Source organism: Pyxicephalus adspersus, chromosome 5, assembly GCF_032062135.1.
Source record: "Pyxicephalus adspersus chromosome 5, UCB_Pads_2.0, whole genome shotgun sequence".
Classification (NCBI taxonomy): Eukaryota; Metazoa; Chordata; class Amphibia; order Anura; family Pyxicephalidae; genus Pyxicephalus; species Pyxicephalus adspersus.
Window position 1 is genome coordinate 870,280 of NC_092862.1, and position 15,585 is coordinate 885,864.

The 15,585-nt window shown below is 43.9% G+C and overlaps 1 long non-coding RNA gene across 1 annotated transcript; it reads right to left on the minus strand.

Annotated features, from left to right (window-relative positions):
• Positions 1–2,759: 2,759 nt before the first annotated feature.
• On the minus strand, positions 2,760–13,692 carry LOC140330411 (uncharacterized). Its single transcript, XR_011920740.1, has 4 exons — positions 13,066–13,692; positions 11,470–11,650; positions 11,302–11,396; positions 2,760–2,913 (listed from the first exon to the last, which is right to left on the minus strand). It is a non-coding gene; the product is annotated as an uncharacterized lncRNA (long non-coding RNA).
• Between the last annotated feature and the right edge of the window lie 1,893 nt (positions 13,693–15,585).

The following is a 15,585-nucleotide window of genomic DNA, read 5'->3' on the forward strand; positions in this document are numbered from 1 at the left end:
GTTAGGAACTACTGGAGCTGTCGGAGCTCCAGTGCCGCCTCCTTGCTGTTGCTTCCCTAGCCAGCATTGATACTTCCGCCGGTGCGGTAATTAGGGAACCCTCCCTGAAGGGAAATCCCTAGTGGGCCTAGTGGCCATAAAAGTTTGCCGACCCCTGCTATAGGCAACGCATTCTACAATCCCTGCTCAGGTGGTGCATGCACGGCTGTATGGTAAGAGTTGTAACAGTGTTGCCCCGTCTTCTGCTTTTTGCTGGAGCTGATTATGCAGTTATGGGGGATCAGGGGTTCTGATTACACCAACCTGTGTGGGGATCCCTCTCAGGAGGGTAATGGGATCCGTTACAAATGACCGCTTCTAAAATGTGAAATTAGGCAGAGCCGATTCCTTGTTTCTGCATGTTTGTTATGTATTAGATTACTGATGAAATAATTAACTGTCTCTTGCCTGTGTTCTGTATTCCACATATAACATTGTTTGTGTTTCTTGCTTAACCTTCCAGGTCCGTCTTGTTTTCCTTTCTTGGTTATATTAATGTTCCAAGTCTCATCATTAGTGTTGCTGTTCAAATTCGGGTTGTCCTTATATTCCATCCGAATATGGCGGTTCAAATTGGGATAGACCCGACCCGAAAAAACACGGAATTCGACTTTGTAAATTTGTGTGTAAAAAAAAAAAAAAAAAGAGGGTTTAATGTTAAAAGTAATTTATTGAATGTGTGTGATTTGTTTAACAAACTTTTATTTTTTTTACAGGTTATCCCACAATGACAGGATGATTCCCGGCTGCATTCATTCATGAGCACAGCTGTGGGAATCCTCCTGTCAGTGCGGGATCCCCGGGCACTAGAGGTTAAATGAGGACAAATCTCCCCATTCAAAAAGGTTAAAATATAAAAAATGGCATTGTTGGGTGGAGTGAAGGGGGGGAGCCTAGGAGGAAATGATCCTTGTCCAGCACAATAAAGAATTAATTCTCATAAAGGAGCAGCAAACCAAATGGTAGAAGAGTCCAAATACCTTTACCAATCAGTATGGTCACATAACATAGAACAGCCGACACGTTTCAGGGGCGGCCAACACACGCCGCTTCATCGGGGCTCGGTAATGCTGTTCTCATGGGACATATGGAAGCGAGGAGTCAAAGACAAATCCGCATGGCTGATTCTAAGACTCCACTCTGTATGGTTCTGGTCCAGCAGAACCTCACGAGTAGCCATACCTCTGCACTCTTCACCTATAGTAACCCCCCCGCACAGTCTTGGGAGACACGGCACACGGTTACCCCCAGGACTTCAGTGCACATAGAATGGCATCTGAGGAGGACTATGGAGAACCAGGAGCCCACATCAGCAGGACAGGGGACACAATGGGAGTCAGGCAGCCCAGGGTCAGTTACCAGGTCCACAGTTATGCAGAACAGGAAAGGAAAGTCCAGAAACAAAGCCAGGGGTTATACACGGGTATCAGTCTGCCAGACGAGGTATCCAAGGGTTGGGATGAGCAGAGTCGGGGTCACAAGCAAAGGTCGGTCCAGGCAGGAAACAATCTCAGGTCCAGAAGACAGGCCGAATCGGCAACAGGAAATCCAACAGAATCTCACAGCACCAGCAGATTAGACCGTACAATGGGCAACTGGTGCCTGGGAGCTGAGATGCTATACAGTCCTAGTAACCAATGGCAGGGCAGAATCATAGCCAGGAACCTATGTGCCCATTGGCTGCAGAACATAATCTGAAACCCCCTTCAGCTTCACATGGATTCAATTTGTGAGCAGGGGATGCTGAGTCTGACACAAGCACAGCTAAAGGGAAGCCGGGGATGCCACAAGCTGCGGAGCAAACAATCAGATCTGCTCTGCTGCTGCAATCCGTGATGTCGGAGGGAGTACACAGAGTGCGCTGGATTGTGAGGGGTTACGGCACGGGATCACCGGCCAGATATACGACTCCTACACTCAGAACAATTACAAGCTAACGGATTAGATTTTTGGTTACTACGAGGAACTGGGACTTTAAAGGCAAACAAATTTATCACTAACTGACAAAAAATTCATTTTGAAACATAAATCTTTCATTTATCCCAGCATCAAACTCCTGAGGAAACCACGTTTGGCGAAACGCGTTGGGACGTATGTGACCTAAATGGGTCCTACCTCTGATCCTTTATCCACTGTATGGTGATACACTATTGTATAGTTTAGTTATCCCAACCCTGTGAGTGTGATACAACATAACGATTGTATTAAATATTTAGGTATGAATCAAAATAGTTAATATTTTTGCATTAATTATTGAGCCTCAAACCTCGTTCTTTCTACCTTTTACCTTTAAATTATCTCTTTCTATGGATTTAGCTTTCCATATCTATCAATCATTATCTGTGTCTCTGATTGGACCCTATATTATCACCAATTATTGGTTTATTTTATTCATTTCTAAGCCATCTGGATTTATTTCATTTATTTGCCACAAACTATACAATTTGTCAGCCAGCAGAATCCAGGGGATTGCAGGAAGTGATCGGCTTCAATACATTTTAATAAAAGAATGAACAAATCTGAGAAATGTGATTGGATTTTTTCCCTTCTGACTCCTTGGGGCCATTGAGGCCGCTGTATAAAATCTTCATTTGCTTTGTGTTTTTGACAAATAATAGGAAAGAAATATGATTGCTTTTATAAACGTTGATATATACAGCCAGCTTTACAACCCTCATCTATCTCATGCAGCAGTTAGGTATACAGTTGCAATGGTTGCCGCCACCATTGACACAAATCACTCACCGGTGTTATCACTCATTGTGACCGTTCTACAGAAATCAAATCCCAGCCTGCAGGTCTTGACTTCATTGCAGTATTGGATCTCGGTCGGTTCGTAGCAGAAATAGCATTGCGTCTGGTTTTGGGTGGAGGCTGGATGGGAAGATATGATATGGGTCAGAGACACAACATACTATACAATCATTCTTATCATACAATAGAGATGAATTCTATTTTCCCTCCCTCCACCCCACCACCAACCTTCTAATCACATCCTAAAACCTTTTTATTTTTTATTACAGATCTTTGCTGCAGAAAAATATGAAAGTCATCAGAGATCCCAACGCATTTTGTTGTTATAAAGGTCGGGTGATGGGCGTTGGCTGTGGATAGGTCAATGCATTTCCCATTCACTGCCCCCCCTAGTGGCACTAATCACCCTTTATGGTGAAATAGATCCACAAGCTCTATCATTGGGCCTGATTTATTTAAACCTGGGTGATCCAGCAAACCTGGAATGGATTTCTTAAAAGTAATTTGCGATTTGTTAGCAAATGTTTTCAGCCCTGGTCCAGATCCATTCCAGGTTTGTTGGATCACTCAGCTTCACTGATGAAAGTGTACCCTCTCTGGCCTTGGAGAGTTTTAATAAAATCAGGGCCAATGACTCCTTCTCGGACTCCAGGAGCCAGTGGGGTTAGACCTTGCTGCTGCTTCCTAGAAACATCAACCTGTGGTTGTGCTACTTCTTCTTTCAGGTTCTCGGCCACAGGTGGTGGAGCTGTGATTGTGAGCTGATGGGTCCTTGTTGCAAGTAGGAAAGCATGAGCAAATACGGCCTCAAAGTTCTTCCTTATAGTGGCACCGCAAGGCCCTGGTCCAGCACTAATACTCGCCAGATGCCAGTCGCCCAATCTAACGCCGAACTCCTCGCCTATAGCAGCACCCGCTCAGCTTTGGGGGACTGATTGCATCATCCGTCACATGGTGGCCCCTGGGACTTCGGGATGGCACAAGTGCAAAGCTCTTACAAAGGCAAATCCAGAATACTCAGCCAAGGTCATAACTTCAAATCCCCTTCAGCATCCCCTGCACCATCTCAGTGCAGGGGATGCCATGAGATCAAACACAGCTAAAGGGAAACAAGAATGCTGCAAGTCACGGCAGAAGTCAGACAACTAATTCCTAGATTCCCTCTGGTGTTGTAAGTGCCGCCGATGGAGGAAATAAGCCGGATACCCTATATTGTGGTAGAACACCACACCCGGGATTGTCGGCCATGTTGGCTTCCCTCTGTTCTGGGCCTAAAAGCACAGAATCCGGAGCAAGGCCAACATGTAATGTTTTGTGTTTTTCATGTTATCTATGCAAAGGTTGTTCTGTAAGCAGCACAACATGAAGACTCATCGGCCTGCACCAGAGGATCCATTTTATGTTGGCAGCACAATTGTGTCGTCTGGCTGCTCCTGCCCATCCATGGGTAATGGCGGGGGTGTGTAAGTCCTCATGTCCCTCCTCTTCCTTTATACCAACAGTTTTATCACTTTGCTCCATCTGTGTCCCAGGGAGGGAGACATGAAATATGGAGGAAGCTTCTCATCTAAAGTCACTCTGCCTGTATTGTTGGGCAGTGCTCACCTGGCGACGGTTCTGGCAGAACCGCAGGTCTTCTTCTCTTCCTAAGAGTCCAGCTCCCTCTGCCCAATAAGTATATGTTCCACCATACAGACAATTAGGCAGGTGGCACTGATCACTGCCCTCATAAACAGCATGTCAATCTTCCACTTATCATCCATAAATCAAAGTATAGCCAGAAAAAGACGTTTCACTTGGGTCATGTTTCCACACTGGGCAGCACTGAACTACTCATAACTGCCTCTATTAGTTCCCTATGGGGGATCATGGTCATAACCACGACGTACCTCATATTTTGTCTGAACTTGACCTAACTTGCAATGGTCAACCTGACTGTGACTGCTTGACCCATCACCGGTTCTACTACTCAAAGCAGCTGAAGAAATAAGCAATCTCCATTTCAGCACTGCGGCGGTGATCTGACCCATAGAGATCGGTAACAGTCCAGAGATTTCCAATCTTCCAACTCCATGTAAATTCCAAGCATCTGATCCTGACGCAGCCCTGAACTTTCTCATGAAGCTAATTGGTCAATAAGTGAGGAGCAGAGTGAGGAGCCGGTGTGCAGAGCAGAAAACATGCAGCGTGTGTCAGGATCTACAATACCCAGATTGAGGAGGGAACATGAGGAACAATACACAGCGGGCAATGTACCCATTGGAGAGCTGCCCAGAAGTGTGAGCCATAGATAGTCCATGAGGAATACCAGCTCACCAAAATGATGGCCGCAGCTTTCCTCTGCAAGGGTCTGAGCGGGTCATACATCTTGTGACACAGAGGTGACCGAACACCTGCCAGGTGTCCCGCTCAGTCCTTCGCTCCTCCTGTTGGTGCATTAGGACATTAGTGGACTGACAGCAATGTAAAATTGGTTTTTGTGAGGATTTTGCTGTTGTTGGTTCTGTTGCATGCATTAGATAATAACACCCAAATGCAGAACCATTACAAGAAACACTAAAATAATATATAATGGGCATACACGTCATACATGTTACGTGTAAGATAAATGGTAAGATTGAGTACCGAGGAGCATTATAAGGGTGATCATTAAGGTTTCAAGGTTTGGAGCATGATGAATGTGATGTGAAAGGGAGTTCCAGAGGTGGAGTGAAATACTGGGAATATGAAGATGTGATTAGGGCGGAGGAGAGATTCACGCGTTGAATGCAGATTGAGGTTAGAATGAAATCTGAAACTTAAGAAGGAAATTTATGGAATGTGTATCAGGGAGAGTTAGGAGTCTGACCCGGAATTTAGGGGGTGATGGAAGGACCTGGAGGGGATGGAAGAGAGCAGCCGGAGGATGAGGGGAGCAGAAGGTACTGAAGATGGCGGGGTGTTAGATGGTCACAGGAAGGACGCAGTGATCAAGAGGGGACATGACACGGAGAAAACATTTTATGGGCGAAGAATGGACAAATGGGGGAAATGGTCTGAGATGGAGATGGTCAGAGAAGCAATGTGTTCAACTTCAAATATTATCACCAGCCAATGGGCTTGGAGTGTTGAGGTTATTGGGGTGTTGAGGTTATTGGGGTGTTTGGGTTATTGGGGTGTTGAGGTTATTGGGGTGTTGAGGTTATTGGGGTGCTAGGGTTATTGGGGTGTTAGGTTTATTGGGGTGCTAGGGTAATTGGGGTGCTAGGGTTATTGGGGTGTTAGGGTTATTGGGGTGTTATCCACCTGTATATTAATTCATGGAACAGAAAGAGATGATGGAAGGATCACAACTTGTGTTTTATTAATGGTAAATTGGAGAACGTGGAGAGCACATGAAGGAAGACATAGTAGATAATCAGGGATAAAAAGATAGTTGAGAGGTCGGGAGATGGAAGGTCAGAAGATGAGAGGTGGAATTCAGTGTCACCTACACAAAAGGTGCACTGCACAAAACAAACATGCGTGTTGGGTGAGAAGAGAAGGGGCCCCAGATCCCGGGGTGCACCAGACACGGAGACAGAAGAAGTAGTAAAGCAGCATGGCATGTAGCTGGATATACATATATATATATGGGGGTCTCCCCAGAAAGTTTTTTAAACAATGTCGAAAGAATCTGTAGGTGGGTGACCAGGGGATCAAAAAGTGAGTAAGGCAACACGTTTTGTTGTTGCCATAAGGATCCAGTAAACCCCATAATTCTGTTGGCATTCTACCACCCAACGGTCCGGTGCCCCAGTATTCTGACCCAACGGTCCGGTGCCCCAGTATTCTGACCCAAGGTCCAGTGCCCCTGTATTCTGACCCAACGGTCCGGTGCCCCTGTATTCTGACCCAAAGGTCCGGTGCCCCAGTATTCTGACCCAACAGTCCAGTGCCCCAGTATTCTGACCCAACGGTCCTGTGCCCCTGTATTCTGACCCAAAGGTCTGGTGCCCCAGTATTCTGACCCAACAGTCCAGTGCCCCAGTATTCTGACCCAAAGGTCCGGTGCCCCAGTATTCTGACCCAACGGTCCAGTGCCCCAGTTTCTGACCCAACGGTCTAGTGCCCCAGTATTCTGACCCAACTTTCAGTAACCACCCAAAAATAGCCAGGTGGTGCACCCGGTTAGATGCCGGTTAGGGCTGGGAGAACATTGATAAAAATATTACGACATACATTGACAATACTATAAAAAAATATGTTATATAAGGTTAGAAACAAAGGTAAAGTGAGCAAAAGTAAAAGATTGACAGTTTGCAAAGCCACCCAATTCTTCCATTTTAGCATACAAGGTTATGTGAAGACATTGCTGAACAATAATAAGTTCATGGTTAGATTGATGAATAGGTAGGTGACCCTCCAACCCATCAACTCATCTATAAACCTTGCAGATATCCTCCATACTAAAGAGAAAAGACGTCCGATAATCATTGATAGATCTCATATACAGCCAGGACTGTGAGGGGTCAGTGCTGGTTATCGATGGAGTTACGTTTATTCCGGGCAGCAATCATGGTTGGCATTGTTGGTTTCCATGTGACAGTAACTTTATCCTTCACTGAAACCCTTATATTAACCTTCCATGTAACCCTCAGCCTGTAGCTTGGACTCTTTTAATACCAACAATCCGTCTAACTCTGCTCCTCCCTGTACCCCTAACATTATTCTACCCTGGGAGCTGATATATTTGGGGTGCCAAAAACTGAATGGTAACCCAGCATACCGACACGTCTCCTACGTTCTATTAATGGGCAAATTTCCATGGGAAAGGCAGCCTGACTTGTATTGATGTCACCAGTTTGATAATTGTCTCCAGCGTTCTACACTTACATTGTAGAGAATCCCAGGATCTTATCTCCACGTGTAACAAACCATTTTCAAAGCAATAATTAGCATCATCAAGATAGGAAAAATGAACCTTAAACTATTAATTTTATACTTAGAAAATCTAAAACAAATATTAAATACAATAATAATAAATGTAAAACAATAAAATAAATACAATAAAAATATAAAAGAAATAAAAATATAAAATACAATAATGAAAACTTTAAAAAGGATTAAAAAATGTTTTTTATGAGCTTTTCGAGTGATTTCGGTCTTTCTTTTTGTTAATCTTGCATCTCTGGAAGAATTCAGCTAAAATGACAAATTTAGGAAACTTTTTACCTGGGACTAGCAGAACGGCTGTAAGCAGCACGCAGGTGAGCAGAACCTTCATCTTGCTGTGTCGTTGGGTAAAAAATGATAAAAGCAGTGACCCGGTGTAAAGTTTTATAGGTCCTGCCCACATTCCACAATTAACATAAAACTCACCTGCATCACGGGGGAAAAATGTGACAAAAATCTGGCTGGGCTGGAGGTGTTTGTGAACAAATGTAATTGTATGAAATACCCGAGGAGTGGCCGGGCTCCGATTATCTAACTTTCCATCCAAACCGAAGAAATGATCACTGCCAGCCATACATTATATAGAGGATCAACAGCAACACATCGGGGATAGGAAATGTAAAATGAATAAACTTTGGCTGCATCCGCATCATCAGAACTACAAATCCTTCCCCTGTGTATAGGCAGCAAACCCCCTACATCCTCCTCATATACATCAACCCTAATAGATTGTAAGCTCTTCTACCTTCTGAATGCCAATCATTGGGCTGTCACATGACCAAGTAAGTGGCATCACTAATCCCCTAGTTGGCATCATTGATGATTCCTATGCCAGGTTCAGAGGGGGCAGGGGGTAAGAGAGGGCCGGTATGGGATTATAGGGGGGGCCAAGGGCTTTCCAAAGACTCTGTTACATTGCCAGGGTGACAGGGCCTCTTTATTATCATATTGTCTTAATATTATTATTACTACACAGTGTTTATATAGCGCCAACATATTATGCAGCGCTGTACAAAGTCCATAGTTTATTATTTTTATGCCTTATATATTTATTACCAGTAAATAATTTCCCAGCTAATAGTCCGTAGTTGATAAATAATTATTGCTTCATAGGGGGGTGCACAGGTGTAGGGCAGGGTTTCTCACCCAGGGTTCCTCCAGGGGGCACTAGGGGTTCTATGAGCAGTTTGCCCCTCTCAGGTCAGTGTAAGTGACCCCAATGATCTTTTTGGCTGACATTCTTCCCACTGACCGCCATGCTAATATACTGTGATCTGTGGATAAAGGAATGGTAGAAGGGGGACCCTGAAGGTGATTTCCAGGGGTCCCCCAAGTTTAAAACTCTGGGTGTGGGGTCTGCAGCTTTCCATATCGATGGTCAGTGTTACCCCCTTGGGGGTCAGTTGGAGGGGTAGCTGGGTATTTATCGGATGCTGTGATTTGGGGTCCCCAGGGGTCCCCGGCTGTATTTCGTGTCACCGCAGCAATGTGCAGCTTTTATGAAATGCAGTCATGTGGAAGACGCTGTTTGGGCTCACCTGTCACACCCTGATAATCCCATTACATCGGCTGCTTCACCTCTGACAAACTCCAAATATTGGCACAAAGTTCTGGCTCTGATCCAGGAGAGAAGCACAAACTCATCGCTGTACTTATCACTGACACGTCGAGGGTTAATGGTTATTTCCTATTCATTCTAAAGAGTATAAAGGACGAAACGTACAGGCTGAAGGACTGCCGGGTCCCCCAGAATAAATCTGAACAGATAAATACACGGATTATATATTTCTGTTCTATGCGATATAAGATTTATTATGTCCTCCCAGTCCTCATTATGACACAGCTCTGCCACACAGTGCAGATTTCTCTGAGGTGTTTCTGCTATAGTTAGGTAACACTTACGGGTATTGCCCTTCCTCTAGCCTGTGATTGGACAGGAGAATCAGTAGGCAGATGAGGTGGTCTCTCTGTCCTCCAATCATTGCTTCCCATTCATTATCTCCTACTAAAGGGAAACTAAAGGGACAAATTTATGAAGGAGAATCCATCTGATAACACATGGCCACATTTTTCTTCTGTGTGATACTTCCCCCACCTCCTAGATTGTAAGCTCTTCGGGGCAGGATCCTCTCCTCCTCCTTTGTCACTGTCTGTATCTGTTATTTGTAACCCCTATTTAATGTACAGCGCTGCGTAATATGTTGGCGCTATATAAACACTGTATTATAATAATAATAATAACTTTACAGAGAGGTTCAGTCCTGAATCCTCATTACGTTGTGGGATTCCATGCTTTGGGTGCTAAACAGAGATCTGATAAACATTCATCAATAGTGATCGCAGATAATGAACAATGCACAGGCCCTAAACCCGACACGTTTCACCCTTAGGCTTCCTCAGGGGTATTAGAATGCAGAATGGTCACTGATCAGTGAAAACGCTTCTCTTGTAAGCTTGTTTGATGGAATTGAACTTGTTACCTAACGGCTGGGGTGTAACAGAGAAGTGTGGGGGTGGATTGAGTTGTGAACATGTTGAGAAACTGAATTACCAATAACCTGGGCACCTACCCTCATTATTATTATTACACAGTATTTAGATAGCACCAACATATTATGCAGCGCTGTACAAAGTCCATAGTCATGTGACTAGCTGTCCCTCAGAGGAGCTCACAATCTAATGTCCTTATCATAGTGTAAGGCCAATATTTTGGGGAAGCCAATTAACCTCACTGCATGTTTTTGGAATGTGGGAGGAAAGCGGAGTACCCGGAGGAAACCCACACAGACACAGGGAGAACCTACAAACTCCATGCAGATAGAGTCCCGGCTGAGATTCTAACCTGGGACCCAGCGCTGCAAAGGCCGGAGTGCTAACCACTGAGCCACCATGCTGCCCGCATGCCAATAATATTCTTATAGTTTATTGTTGACTCATAGCCAGAAAAGGATGCAAATAAAGCCTTTGGAATCCCATAATCCCCGCTCGCTGATACACTTTGGCCTTTGATTTGTTTTGAAAGCGATTATATAAAAGCTGTTTCTGTGTTTTGCCTTTCCTGCCCTGGAGGCGCCGTGACTCAGATGAACGCATTGCGGTATCTATAGAACTGCATGTAGGACATTCCTGGCTTATGAAACCCATCACCTTACGTTTACAGGTTCTGCCCATTGCATTCTTCTCTGAAATTTTCCACATCTTCTAGTTGCCATGTCGGTGCCACCTTGGTAGAGGAGCAGGAGGTGCCCGCTGGCATCACCGGGCTGGAGATTATCGGCACCGGGATTTCTCAGGTGACCTTAGAATGGTTTTGGTAAAATCAAAGCTGAAAAAAGATTCCACCTGAAATATTTCACTTTAAATGGCTCCCATCCAACTGGCAAGTGAATGGTTGGGGCATTTCAACATTTCTTCTGGTTTTGGATAGAGAATGGAAGAGTTAAAACAACAACATGGAGGACCCTGGAAATAACTTTCAGGGGCCCCTTCTATCATTCCTATATCCACAGATCACAGTATATTAGTGTGGTGGTCAGTGGGAAGAATTCCTCAACCAAACAAACCACCCGCTCACAACTTTTTATTTTCACTCACTCGTGCTCGTTCCAGCCCAGGCGCCTCCGTCCTCTAATGAGAGATCCATGGCTGACCAACCAGTTCATGGGGAAAATAACGGACCTGAAATAGGACTAAAGGTAATTTATTATTATTATTATTTTTTAAAGAATTCAATCCAATCATGGTTGGTCATATTTTACTTACCGTGGGGTCAGGTGATTAGCGGCCGTCAAGGGGACATCAAGCCATAAAATGTTTCTTAAGCCGTGTCTTCAGTGTGGTGCCATACAAACGCCAACATGGAATGACAATGTCCTCATCTCCACTCATCCACTAGTACCTGGATCTGATGAAGGAGACCTTGTTCTGCGAAACGCGTCATCACCTGTAGAGATACTACTGAGCAATGGGATACAATTGGACTTCAGAGGCTCTAGTGTTAAACATTCACTCCGACATGGAAAGGAATAAAAGGAATTGAAAGCAACTTTCTACTTTACATGTGGAAATTAGCTTACAGAAGCCAACCTGTGGTATGGTGATATAAATTTACAATCAGATCTAATTATTATAACATTGATCTCTGCACTCTATACAATATGATGTCTGGTAGTTTTAGCATTGTTTAATGTATTGATAAATGAAATAAAATGTTTTGATGTGATTTTCACTTATAGGGACCACTGAGCACAGTTTTTATGGTGTAAGGTTTTTGTATTTTTGTAGTTTGCTGTGTTTTATATCAATCATGGTAAAGCCTTGTAACCTAATAATATATATATATACTGACAGAGCGTTGGCCTTCATGTTATGTGTGAAAATGTTTTTTTATGGAAAATGATTTAAATAAATAATTTCAGTAAATTTAAATAAAATTTTATTTTAATGTATTATTGATGTAATTATCCTGAAAGCTTCATTATTTGGTGCCATTCTATAGAATATTATAAGCCATTTGTACTTAGTTTCTTACAGTGGAACTAAACACAAAATGACAAAAAAGTAACTTGGGGGGTTGGAGGAGACATAAAAAGGTCCAAAAATTCCTTTGGGCTCCGGGTGGCTTTTTGTATTTTTGCTTATACCGTACAGAGCCTTGCAGAACCCAGCAGGAGTTACATGGGTCACCCAATAGTCAGGGAGGATCATGGTAGATCTGATGGTGGGAACCATCTCTGCAGGGTGCATGGACATAGGTAAGTGTGTGCAATAACTGCCAAGTGGCACAAACTCACCCCCACACTGAGCAGTTAGGGCCACTCACTGAGTCCATAAGCCTCCTAAAGTGACCCTACAGTCATTGTTCACAAATCTCTTACATTTGCTCAGTTGAATTGGGGTACAATAGCCCAAAGCCTTCCTATAGGAACTTTTATGACCGTGGGGTGGAGATTGTGATTTGTCAAATATCATTTTCCTCATGAAAAAATCCAACTGATATAACACTGTTATCACCCCCTCCCCTCAGGAATGTTGTCTCATTTACCCCCCATATTCAGAACATTTCCAGCTCCGGTCACTTTCACCTACGCAACATCTCCAAAATCTGTCCCTACCTGTCCCCTGAGATAACCTCCTCCTCTCTGGTATTCCACTAACCCGACTCTCTCCTCTACAATCTATTATGAATGCTGCAGCCAGACTCATCCATCCTTCCCTATCAGTCTGTCATTTGTAACCCCAATTTATTGTACAGCGCTGCGTAATATGTTGGCGCTATATAAATCCTATTTATTAATATTAATGATCCCACTGCTTTTATATAAAAACATTTATTAAAACCAATATTTATAGTCTCACTCTTGCCAGAGGGAGTCTCATGTACGGGGCCAGGAACTGAAGGGCCCTTGTCCAGAAGGGACCACTGCAGAGTTTGCTGACACAGCGGGACGATTGGCCCGAGACAATGTAGGTGAAGCTCAGCGTCTGATAGGTGCAGATGTAATACTTTGTGACGGCAGAAAAACTTCCTGCAAGGGAAGAAAAAATAAAACCAAGGTCACTCGGAGATGAGCAGATTGCACACAATAAATGTTTCTGTAATATTGTAATAGAGTATACGGCAAGAAGACCCCATAGAATGATACGGGGGAGGGGGAGCAGATTGACCTTCAGTGGTGAAATAGGAAACAGCAGCAACCAATGACCGAGCATAGAGAAAACCGGGGCCATCCGGTCCCCGACACCTCGGAAGATGAAGATTGGTCCCAGTTTGTAACAATAACTAATATTATCTGGTTCCAATGACTGCGGCCATGCAGAAGGTCTGGTTGGCAGAGTATTTAGTTGGCGTCATACAGTTGCCGTTGCTCAATGAACTAGTACAGAGGAGCCATTGTAGGGAGGGCGCTGCGGGAGGAAAAAGCAGAATAGAATACAAGGAATAGATTTCTGCAAACATTTCAGCTTTCGGATGAACAAGACTTGTGTGTCCATGCAGAGAGCAAGGAGGACAAGCACACTTGTGTAAGCTGCCATTGTGATAGGGAAAGAACCTCCCCAACCTCTTCCTTCCATTTATATGTTATCAGTGACAGGTGCGCTCCAGGTTCATGGAAGGTCCAATGAGCCGGCCCTAGGTGTGTCTGCCATCCTCAGCAATGGTAATGGCCGTCATTGGTCTGGGCAGTCAGGGAGGATTAGCAGGGAATAGCTGTGCAGGGTCTGGGCCATGGCAGGGGTCATATTCATTTATATTGCACGTAACATTGGCATTTGTATTTTGTTTTTGTCTTACAATAATGAAGCATTTTAAGGGATTGGGGATGTGGTGTTAATATTCTGAATTGTGTTGTATGGAGTCACAACTGGAAGGCATTGCATGGGTGCAGGGGGGCATTTAGTATATCAATTACCCCAATAACATTTCTAGGAATGATCAGGAGCCATTTACATATTTGCAGCACATTAGCATGGCAATGAATGGTAAATGAAGGGGCTCCCAATACACCCCAACATACAATCTCTGATCTCTGGAATCATCCAATGCCTTTAGGTCACCAGGGATTTGTCCAGACACCCCAAGGCCGATCTCATGGGAATATTTGGACGGGAGGATTTTCCCTAGTGATTGCTACTCATCAGGTCCATATTTGTGTGCGCATGCTGTTGCACTAACATAAGCAAAACATGCGCTGTACATCTTAATCAGAACACTGCATTCATCTGTAGGAAGGATTTCAGCAGTCAATGCGCCGCATTGCAGATTACAGCGATGAGGATGATCGGACGTTTTGCAGGACTTTTGTCGATCTGGACTAATTTAAAAAGTCTGGATTTCATTTTATCTCAAAACTTGTTTTGCAGAGTGAACTCAGAGACAGAATGTAGTCACACTATGCCAGAGACCAAGGAAACTTCGCTAAATATTGTAATGAAAATCTTCAGATTACAAAGGTGAAATCACATGATTGATAATATGGTCTACAAATTATTTTTTTGCACTTTCCTTAGCGCTGTACAGAGTATAATATAGATAACAGTGGGTAACCGGTCATACCTATACATGGGGTAAAGTATAAAATACCGAGTCCATTTCAAGGATCATTTGAAGAGATCTTACAACTATAACATGGGGAGAAAATTGTCAGTCGGGCCAGTAAGCGGACATATGCCAGGGTGACACTATGGGAGAGATTGAAGCAACCTTTCTCCCCCGAGGACTCTAGAAATGACCTTGGGGTTCTAAGAGCAGTGACTGACATCCCATCTGATGGCACCCACATAGTTTTAGGGTAATCACTCTGCAGAGCTGGCTGCACGCCACGCCCTGGATCTTTCTAACATTGGCATTCTGCCCACCACCTTGGGTGGGTGCATCATTCTTACTGACCCCCATATATTGGCTTTAGCACTTTATCAAGCCCTGAAACTGATTTAAAGAGTTCCACTGGGGTACAAATGTAAAGGTGGAAGACATAATGATAAAAATGAGTTGACATTGGGGAGATCACAATACAAATGGCTGCTGGAACGCCTGAAATAATGTTTAGGTCTCAGGAATCTCCTACTAAACATTTATACAGATCACATTATACTGGGGATTCCAAAATAGTGCACGTCCTGTATTTCACACCCAGGGGGCTGCCATATACAGCAAAATGATTTCTAGTAAGAAAGAAAAAATAAAGAATCATGGCCAGGAATTAAATGCAGGCAGTGATAGAGTGACTTGATGGTCAGTGCAGAAATGCCAGCTTATTATGGCCAATGGAAAAATGCCCACCAGGTAAGTGAAGGGGTCCTTTACATTGGTGATCAGTGCAGTGCAACTTTATATTGATGGAAAGACCCTCAGACCGGTGATCAGTAGGAGGATCC